The 8,830-nt window shown below is 41.7% G+C and overlaps 1 non-coding gene across 1 annotated transcript; it reads left to right on the top strand.

The window, feature by feature from the left end:
• Positions 1 to 7,519: 7,519 nt before the first annotated feature.
• LOC141593325 (small nucleolar RNA R71) lies at positions 7,520 to 7,626 on the top strand. The gene has a single exon (XR_012521416.1). It is a non-coding gene; the product is annotated as a small nucleolar RNA R71 (small nucleolar RNA).
• The last annotated feature ends 1,204 nt before the right edge of the window (positions 7,627 to 8,830 follow it).

Consider the following 8,830-nt stretch of genomic DNA (forward strand, 5'->3'; position numbering starts at 1 on the left):
GTTTGAAGAAGTTTTGTTGATCTCCCATCATTTAGAGAATCGAATTTTGAATGGGTTCATCTTCTTGTTGTGGGTGGGTGTGAAAGTGGTTGTATTGTGGCAATTGAAATTCATAATGAAGTGGGTATTGGGTGGGTGGTTGTTGGTGGGAAAAATTGGGGTAGTAGTTAGGATTTTGATTGTATGAATAGTAAGGTAGGTTTGTGTTGACTTGCTCCTCAAACTCCCCATACCCATAGTCATACTCAAAAGATCCACCACATACTCCATATGTCAAGTCTTGGGTCATCATCATAGCCAAGAATAGGATACAACTAAAAACATGGAAACTACAAGAAAACGGTAAAAACGAACCTTGAGGAACATGTTCCTCAGGGTTAAAGCATAAATAAAAATAGACAAACAAGTAAGAACTTAATCACATAACACCGTCCCCGGCAACGGCGCCATTTTGATGAGAGGTGTCGTCGGGTCTCCCAATCAAACACATTTATAATACTCATCAAACAACTAGTTAGCGGTAAGTCGAGGTTGATCCACGGGACGGTGTGCTTTGGGTTATAAGTCTATCTCTCTCAATTTATGCTAGTGTCACAATTGATGGGGTTTGTAGTTGTATTCTAAACTAATGAAAGTAATAAAGTAAAGCAAACAATGAACTAAGAAATGTAAACAAATGACTAAAAGCACTAGGATGTCATGGGGTCATAGGGGATTCATGGTGTTGATCATACAAACATGTTTACAAAGTTGCAAGCAATTAATGTTGTAAAGGAACCGAGTTGGTTTATGTCTTACGGTTCATAGGAAGAGTTGGGTCCCGGAGCCGAATCGATTAGATTGTACAACACCTACAAGTCGACTTACTTTCCTCCTATTAAACTTCTATGCATGGTCTAACAAGACTCGAGTTGTTTTATATCTTATAAGTCTTGTTGAAAAGGTAAGAGATGGGTGAAATGTAAAGATTCAGAGGCTTAGCATTTCATCAAACATAACATGTGCATAGGTTGACATCACAACAAGCAAGCAAATTTATTATGAAAACATATTAGATTAAGCATGATTAATCCCATGTTGGTTTTCCCTAATTACCAACTAATCCTAGTTAAGAGACTACTCACTTATTATCATGGTAAACATGTCATTAATGGTGTCAATCATCACAACAAGTGTAAACATGATAAGAGAATGAGGAAATAAACAATAAAGAGTAAAGGATAAAATAATTATACCAACTTAAGATGATCAGAATAATAAAGCAAAGAATAATAGAAGAAACTTGATTAATTGATGAAGAGTTGTCAATTCTCCAATAATAACCCAATAATCTTCAATTACCCAATAATAAACTTGAATAATAAACTTGAACAATAATTAAGGAAAGATAATTATGTAATTTGTGGACAGATTAAAGAGTAATCTATTATAATCTACTCCTAATCTAATCTAAGAGGAATTTATAATATGGGAACTTGGTTAAGAGAGCTTTACAAATGGGGTATATATAGTAGTACATCATTAGGTTAAGCAAGGGTAGATTGGTAAATAACAATGCTAATTGTTGAGTTGAGAAAGTGCTCCTCTCGAAGAAAGATGCGAGTCTCCTTTTTGCTAGTCTTTCAAAAATATGCGCATCTCGAGTGGAACAAGGAAGAGGACGTTTTGCACTGTGAAGGAATCCGAGCGGATTGTGGGTCGTGACGCTCGGACTGTAGCAGGGGGAGACGAGCGGATCAAGCATGGGACGCTCGGATCTTAAGGCAGTGTTCTTCTTCATTTTTGTCTGTCAAACAATCCGAGCGTCTTTGAAGGGAAGACGCTCGTCCTGCAGGAGACGAGCAGATTGGGTCTCGGGACGCTCGTCCTGGCGGACAGTTTTTCTATTTGAGCTCGGATTGTAAAACGGACGTCATTTTCTCATCCGGACTCCTATTGGAGTGATTCAAAAGCCTAGATCACTTGATTTTTTGACGCCGTTTCATCTAGCATACTTTCAGAGCCAAAGGAGCAACTCTTGGTTTGGGTTCCGAGCAATTTCTTCATGTAATGGCTTCCTTGCTTTTCCTCCTCTTGCATACCCCTTATTCTTGTGTTGTTGGCTCTCATTCTTGCCTCCTCTTCATACTAGTCCATCTAAAATCATCAAAAAACTTCCAAATATGCACGAAAAAACGGGAATTTCCGCCTTATTATCTCCTTTTCTACAGAACATATGAAATGCACTAGGAAAGCAAAATAGGAAGCATTTGACGGATAAAATGGCTATGTAATGTTATATTAGTATGCAAAATAGGTTCAATTAGGGGACTAAATGTGTGCAAATAATTTTCACATCAAGTAAGTTGAACTCACATGAGTTGATGCTTCTGATGGCGTACCTTAACCCCGAGCGGACTGAGAGAGTGACCTTTAGTGCTCCCGCCATAGTGTGTGCCAGTCTAGCTTTGATGGCCTCATCTGACACTAGGATCCTGAGTTGTGGTGCCATTGCCACACGTTTAGCTGAGAAGCTAACTTCCTTTGAGGCTTCCCCGGCCTACACCCCTTTAGCCACCCCGGTACCTACCTTGGGCAGAGCCTACTTCCTCGACCTGAAATGGTTGAGAACCTTGGAGGATGGCAGTTTAGCGTGGAGGGTGTGGGGCATGAGTTGGATGAAGATACCAGCTCCTGAGCACCTCCCACCGACAGAGCCTTTACCTGCGGCAGTTATATCTGCCGATTTTGATGAGGAGGAGGAGGAGGAAAATGCGCGTCCTGCGAGGCAGACGTACTTCATCGACCCGGAGATCCTCTAAGTCATGCCTGAGCCGAGGAAGGGGGAGAACGTGAGGGCTGAGGAGGATCGACCTAGGATTGGGAGAGGGCCACGCCGAGTGCGAGAGAGAGTGGCCGAGACTTGGCCACAGCAGCCGGTACCACCATAGTATCCATTTCCTGGTTACCCTTCTTTTGATACCTCGGAGACGCGTGAGAGCTACCTTGCCGAGAGAGTGTCCTCTACCTTGATGCTCCGGAACATGCATGAGATGGCATATGTTCAGGGAATCGGGACCTCATCCGGTTTGGTGGAGGGGAGTCGGGGACAGCAGCGGGGTTTTCCACTCTTACGGGGTGGATATGTCTACATGGGGAGCACCTAAGTTATACCCTTACGGTGGTTTGACACCTTGGTACGTGAGACCAGCTGCTGGAGCCGGTGGTGATGCGTGTCTTGGTGCGTTAGGAGCAGGCACTTCGGGAGGTGGTGGAGATGAGGATGACGTGATGGGCGAGCAGCAGCAACAGGAGTGATACTCCGTTTCTTTCAGTTATGCTTGTAGTTTATGATGGATATTAGTTTGTTTCGGTTGGTACTTTTTTTCGAACTTGGTCTGTATCGGTGGCCATAAGGCCGTACATGCTTATTTTGAACTTGTTTTACAGGATTTGTGGCCGGGTTATCATCCCGACTCGTAGTTATGCGATCATATAGCTTGCGCTTGAAATTATGGGCAATTTTGACCTGAAGCCACTCGATCATGTGCCCCTCACTCGATCAAGTAGCTGCAGGTGTGTCTATTGGAGGGGTATTCTAATCTCGAGCTACTCGATTGAGTAGCTAAGATACTCGATCGAGTAGGACCAGCTCGATCGAGTGCCTGACCCACTCGATCGAGTGTCACTGTTATAGGCACTTTTCGAAATTAAATTGTTGAATGCTTTTCTTTTTGGATGTTTCGATATTAGGCATGGTTGTTGATGGTTCGTAACATGTTTTAGTCTCATTATTAATCACATTTTGACTTGTCCTTGCGTTATTAGTGAAGATTTGTTAGATATAGGTGTGACGGGACAATGACACATATTGTTGCGGGAACTTGGCATGCAAGTGATGTTGTTTAAGTTCATTTTTGTATATGTACATATCTATAGCTTCTGAGTAATGGTTATGTGGTGTCGGATGTCAGGGGTGGATATGGACTTTGAGCAATTTGTGTTACCATGAAAGCTTCATGCACGTACCGTCTGTAATTGTTTGATCGAGTAATATGCTTATAATATTCCCACTTCTTCCGTGTGGTTGTATAATATCAAGTTGCGGAGAGGTTGCTAGTTTGTCCCAAGATATATATATATATATATATATATATATATATATATATATATATTTATATATATATATATATATATATATATATATATATATATATATATGACCGTGAAGTAGTATATAATTTCAATAGTTTACGTTTGTAGGGGTTGTGGTCACGTAGTGTCCGATAGTAAAGTAGCATGTGTATGTGAATCGATGTTAGTGGTGGTTTATGAGTAATGTCAAGCAGATGTGGTAGGTGTCGGGTTAAGGGGCAGGGAAATCGTTTGATGGTGAAATTCGGGGACGAAGTTCCTTTTTAGAGAGGAAGAGTAATGTCGCAAAGGGAAAATGCCGTAATTATAACATTTTTTGCAATATGTTTGTGATATTTTATAGTATCTCTGTTACATTTAAAGTATGAGTCTATAATTGTTTTAATAGTTTTATTGTGGGAAATGTATAATTGAGTGAGAGTGAATAATTATCGAACAAGATGACAGGTCGTTATACTTTATTTTCAGTAATCATTCGTTGTTTTATCATGAGAATATGATGTCATGAGCAGTAGCGGGGTTGTCATCAGTGGTTTTGCGTCGTGCGGCTACAAATCATACATTGTTGTGAATCTGTGACAGGACCGTCGTGTTGCATATTTTGTGTTGGTAATTGTTGGTCAGTGACAGCATAGTCTGGTAATTGCGTTCATGTATGTCTGCATAATTCGGTGTAGTAGTATAAGCAATAGTCGAGTTGGTGCATGTTGTGTATTCGGTAACTCAAGTAGTGGTTCTTCGAGACTTGAGTGTGTGGTGTGTGTTGGATAATTGACGATGATGATGTTTGATAGACATACGTAGTGGGATAATACTTCTAGAGAGTTGTTGACCTGTGTCGGGTAAGCGGTGGTGTTGACCTTGGTTTCTTGTCGTGTGGTTTGGGGGAGGATGAGTCGATCTTCGGGGACGAAGTTCTTTTTAAGGGGGGAAGACTGTAATACCCGTCCTTTTAGGGACCCGTTGACCAACCTTAGGGGCATGTGATAGCCTTTGGAAATTCGTGCAAGAGATGCCTCGAGTCGTGATAGGCCTTGGGATGAGTGGTACTCGATCTAGTCGAGGTTACTCGATCGAGTAGCTTGAGTACTCGGTCGAGTAGGGGCCACTCGATCGAGTAGGTTGGTTACTCGATCGAGTAGCGTCTTTACAGCGAGGGTTTATAATCGTGTTTTGATAGAATCGCAAATCATTTCCGCCTCCTTCCTTCAGACCTAGATGTCGCCTTACCTCATTTCCTTCACCATAATTCCTTCCATGGGAGCCTTTGAGGATGCTTGTGCCTTGGGGATAGATTGCTTGAGTCGGGTAGCGGTCTTGACGCCGATATTCTATGTGTAGGTATGTCATCATCATCATCTTTGTCGTTGTTGTTTCTTGTAGGGTGGTAGGGATAGTAATAGGTGTTTGTACTATTTGTATAGGGATTTTGCTTGCTTGGTTGATGTCATGTAATTGAACAAGGAATCGTTGCGGTTTGCTAAAGGTAGGTTCACCTACTCAGTTTTTGTTGGTTGTTTAGTGTGTCGGTTGTTGTGTTAATTGTAGTGTCAGTGTGGTTGTTTGGTTATGGTAATCGGTTGGTGTTGTGTTATTTCGTTGATTGTTGTTGTGGGGCAGCTGCTAGTGATTGATTGTCTATGGTTCTCGAGGTGCGTCCTCGGCTGAGTAGAGTCACTTGCGGGAGTGGCTTCACGCCCTAGTTTCGCCCTCCGTGGAACCCGCCACGGGAGGGGATGTGCACATTAATGGGACAGGGTTATCGCTCGGTATGATGAGCGGGGCTTAGGTGGGGACGGCTGCGGTCCCCCACTAGCAGGGCTGGTCCAGTGGACAGTCGGTGACGGTTATCGGCTGGAGTGGTTGTGACTTGTGTGTGTGCTTGGTTGTGATTGTAGTATGTCGGTAGTTGATGTGGTGTCTTGTCTCAGTTAGTGGCCTTGTGTGGCTGTTTCTTGTTTGTCTCTGTTGTGTCTGCCGTGATCCCTTATGGTGAGCAGTCAGTCTTAACAGGTGATGTCTTTGATGGTACCTGGAATCTTGGCGGGATGAGTCTTCACGAGTCATGACAGGAGTAGTTTACATAGTGCTGATGAGGTGTATCATTTGAATCAGTTGTTTTGGTTTAATCACTCGTAAAATAATTATAAATGTTCTTTTATCGACTTTTGATGATTGCTTTCCTCGGGGAACCGAGACGGTGATGCCCATATATGCTAGGGAAGGTCTTGTTAAGGCTCCTTGGTATATGGGGGTGTCACACGGAACATGATTGATCAATCTCCATGAACTTTCCAAGTTGTTCACCAAACTTAGGCTTAGCTTGACGACTTGGGAATGGAAGTCTTATCACAATAGGCTCTTTTTCCTTAGCCTTCTCTTCACTCTTCTTCTTTGAAACTTCATTGGTGGTGGGTTCTTCTTTCTTAGAGTTCTCACAACTCTTTGCTTGTCACTAGCATTCTCAACATCTCCATCAATTGGCTTCTTTGGCCCTTCATATCTTGTACCACTCCTCAAATGGATGGCACTCACCGTCTCATGTCTTGGGGGATTACTTTGAGGTGGTAATTGCCCCTTTTGTCTTTGAGAGTTAGAAGAAGCTAATTGAGTCATTCGAGTTTCTAGCATCTTGGTGTGGGCTAGTATGTTGTTGATGGTGATGTCTTTGGCTTGGCTATCTTTTTGCATTTGGGTGAAAAATTCTTGTTGGTTCTTTTGCATTTGGAGGACCGCTTTTTGAACATCAAAGCTTTGGTCATTTGATTGATTGTAAGAAGGTTGATTTTGATAACCTTGGCTTTGGTGGTAAAAGGGTCTTTGAGCTTGATTTCTCATTGGAGGTGGGGTGTATGTTGGTTGAGGGTTTTGAACATTTTGGCTCTTGTATGAATGATTTGGATGGAATTTGGTATTCTCATTGCAATAGTTGGAATAAGGGGTGCCACTCTTGTATGCTTGGAAAGCATTCACTTGTTCACTTGTTCCCCTACATTCACTTTGGTCATGTCCTATAGTTCCACAACTCTCACATACTCCACTTGGAATTGAGGATGATGCCACCATAGCATTAACATGTTGTTTGGGTGATTTGGAAGCTTCATCAAGCTTAGCCATGGCCTTCTCAAACTTCAAATTGATGGTGTCAATATGAGCACTTAGTTGAGCACCCAATTGAGTGATGGAATCTACCTCATGCTTTCCTCCTCTAGTAGCCTTTTGAGGCCTATTATATTGTGAATTATGTACCGCCATCTCTCCGATTTTGGCCCATGTTTGATTGTCATCAACTTCGGTGAACATTCCATTGCATCCCATATTGAGAATGTTGCGGGAGTCTTCATATAGACCATTCCAAAATTGTTGCACAAGAAACCACTCGCTAAGTCCATGGTGTGGACAAGTACGACAAGTGTCCTTAAATCTCTCTCATGCTTCATACAATGATTCCTCATCTCTTTGCTTAAACCCGGTGATTTGGGCTCTCAACATATTAGTCTTCTCCGGAGGATAGAATTTCGTGCAGAAAGGAAGTGCTAACTTCTTCCATGAGTCAATATCAAGGGTAGCCTTGTCTAGGCTCTTCAACCATTGCTTTGCGGTACCAATCAAAGAAAAAGGAAATAATACCCATCGGATTTGGTCTTGAGTAACTCCGGTTTGAGAAATCGCATCACAATAGTAAGAAAAAGTCTCCATATGTGAATGAGGGTCTTCACTAGGCATCCCTCCAAATTGACTTCTCTCAACTAATTGTATGAATGCGGATTTGGCAATGAAATTACCGGTTAGATGTGGTGGTGTAGGAGTACCATTTGGTAGGTTCTCCTCGGTTGGTACGGAATGTGATGAAAATTTAGGCATTGTGGGTTGATTTTGTGGTGGGTTTTGTATTGGGTTATCCTCTCCTTCTCTTGCAAAAGGGTTCGTAAACTCAATTTTATTTGGTTGAATGTCCACAATCTCACCAATACCTACAACTCTTGAAGTACCTCTAGCAACTCTTCTATTGTTGGTTAAGGTTCTTTCAATCTCTAAATCAATAGGTAATAAATTACCTTGTGATCTCCTAGTCATGCAAAATATCAAACAACTTGAAAATAATTAGAACAACCTTGAGGAGTTTTACTTCCCCAAGGTAAAGAAAGACACAACTAAAAACAATTAATGAAAATCAAATCAATTTAACACCGTCCCCGGCAACGGCGCCATTTTTGGTGTGGATTCAAATTCGTCGTCAAAAGCTACCAACCAAAACAATATTTATAACTTCACAAACTACTCTTAGTAAAGAGGTAAGTAAAGGTCGGATCCCAAGGGACGGGTATTGATGTAGGATTCTCAATTGCAAGTAGCTATGTCTAAGGGTGTCACAATTCGGGGTGAGATGAAGTTGGTCTAAACTATTCAACAAAATAAAAGTTAAGTAATGAAAACAAGCAAGGTAATTAAAAGGAGATGTAAACAATTGATTAAAAGCACTAGAGTGTCATGGGTTCATAGGGGATTCATGGGAGTTGATCATACAAACATGTTCTTAATTATATAGCAAGCACTAATTGTTGTGATGGGATCGAGTTAGTGTATATCTTACAATCCCTAAGAAGGTTTGGATCCCGGAACCGAATCGATTAGATTGTACAACACCTACAAGTCGACTTAATCCTTCTTATTCAACTATATGCATGGTCTAATG

Source organism: Silene latifolia, chromosome 7 (assembly GCF_048544455.1).
Source record: "Silene latifolia isolate original U9 population chromosome 7, ASM4854445v1, whole genome shotgun sequence".
Taxonomy (NCBI): domain Eukaryota; kingdom Viridiplantae; phylum Streptophyta; class Magnoliopsida; order Caryophyllales; family Caryophyllaceae; genus Silene; species Silene latifolia.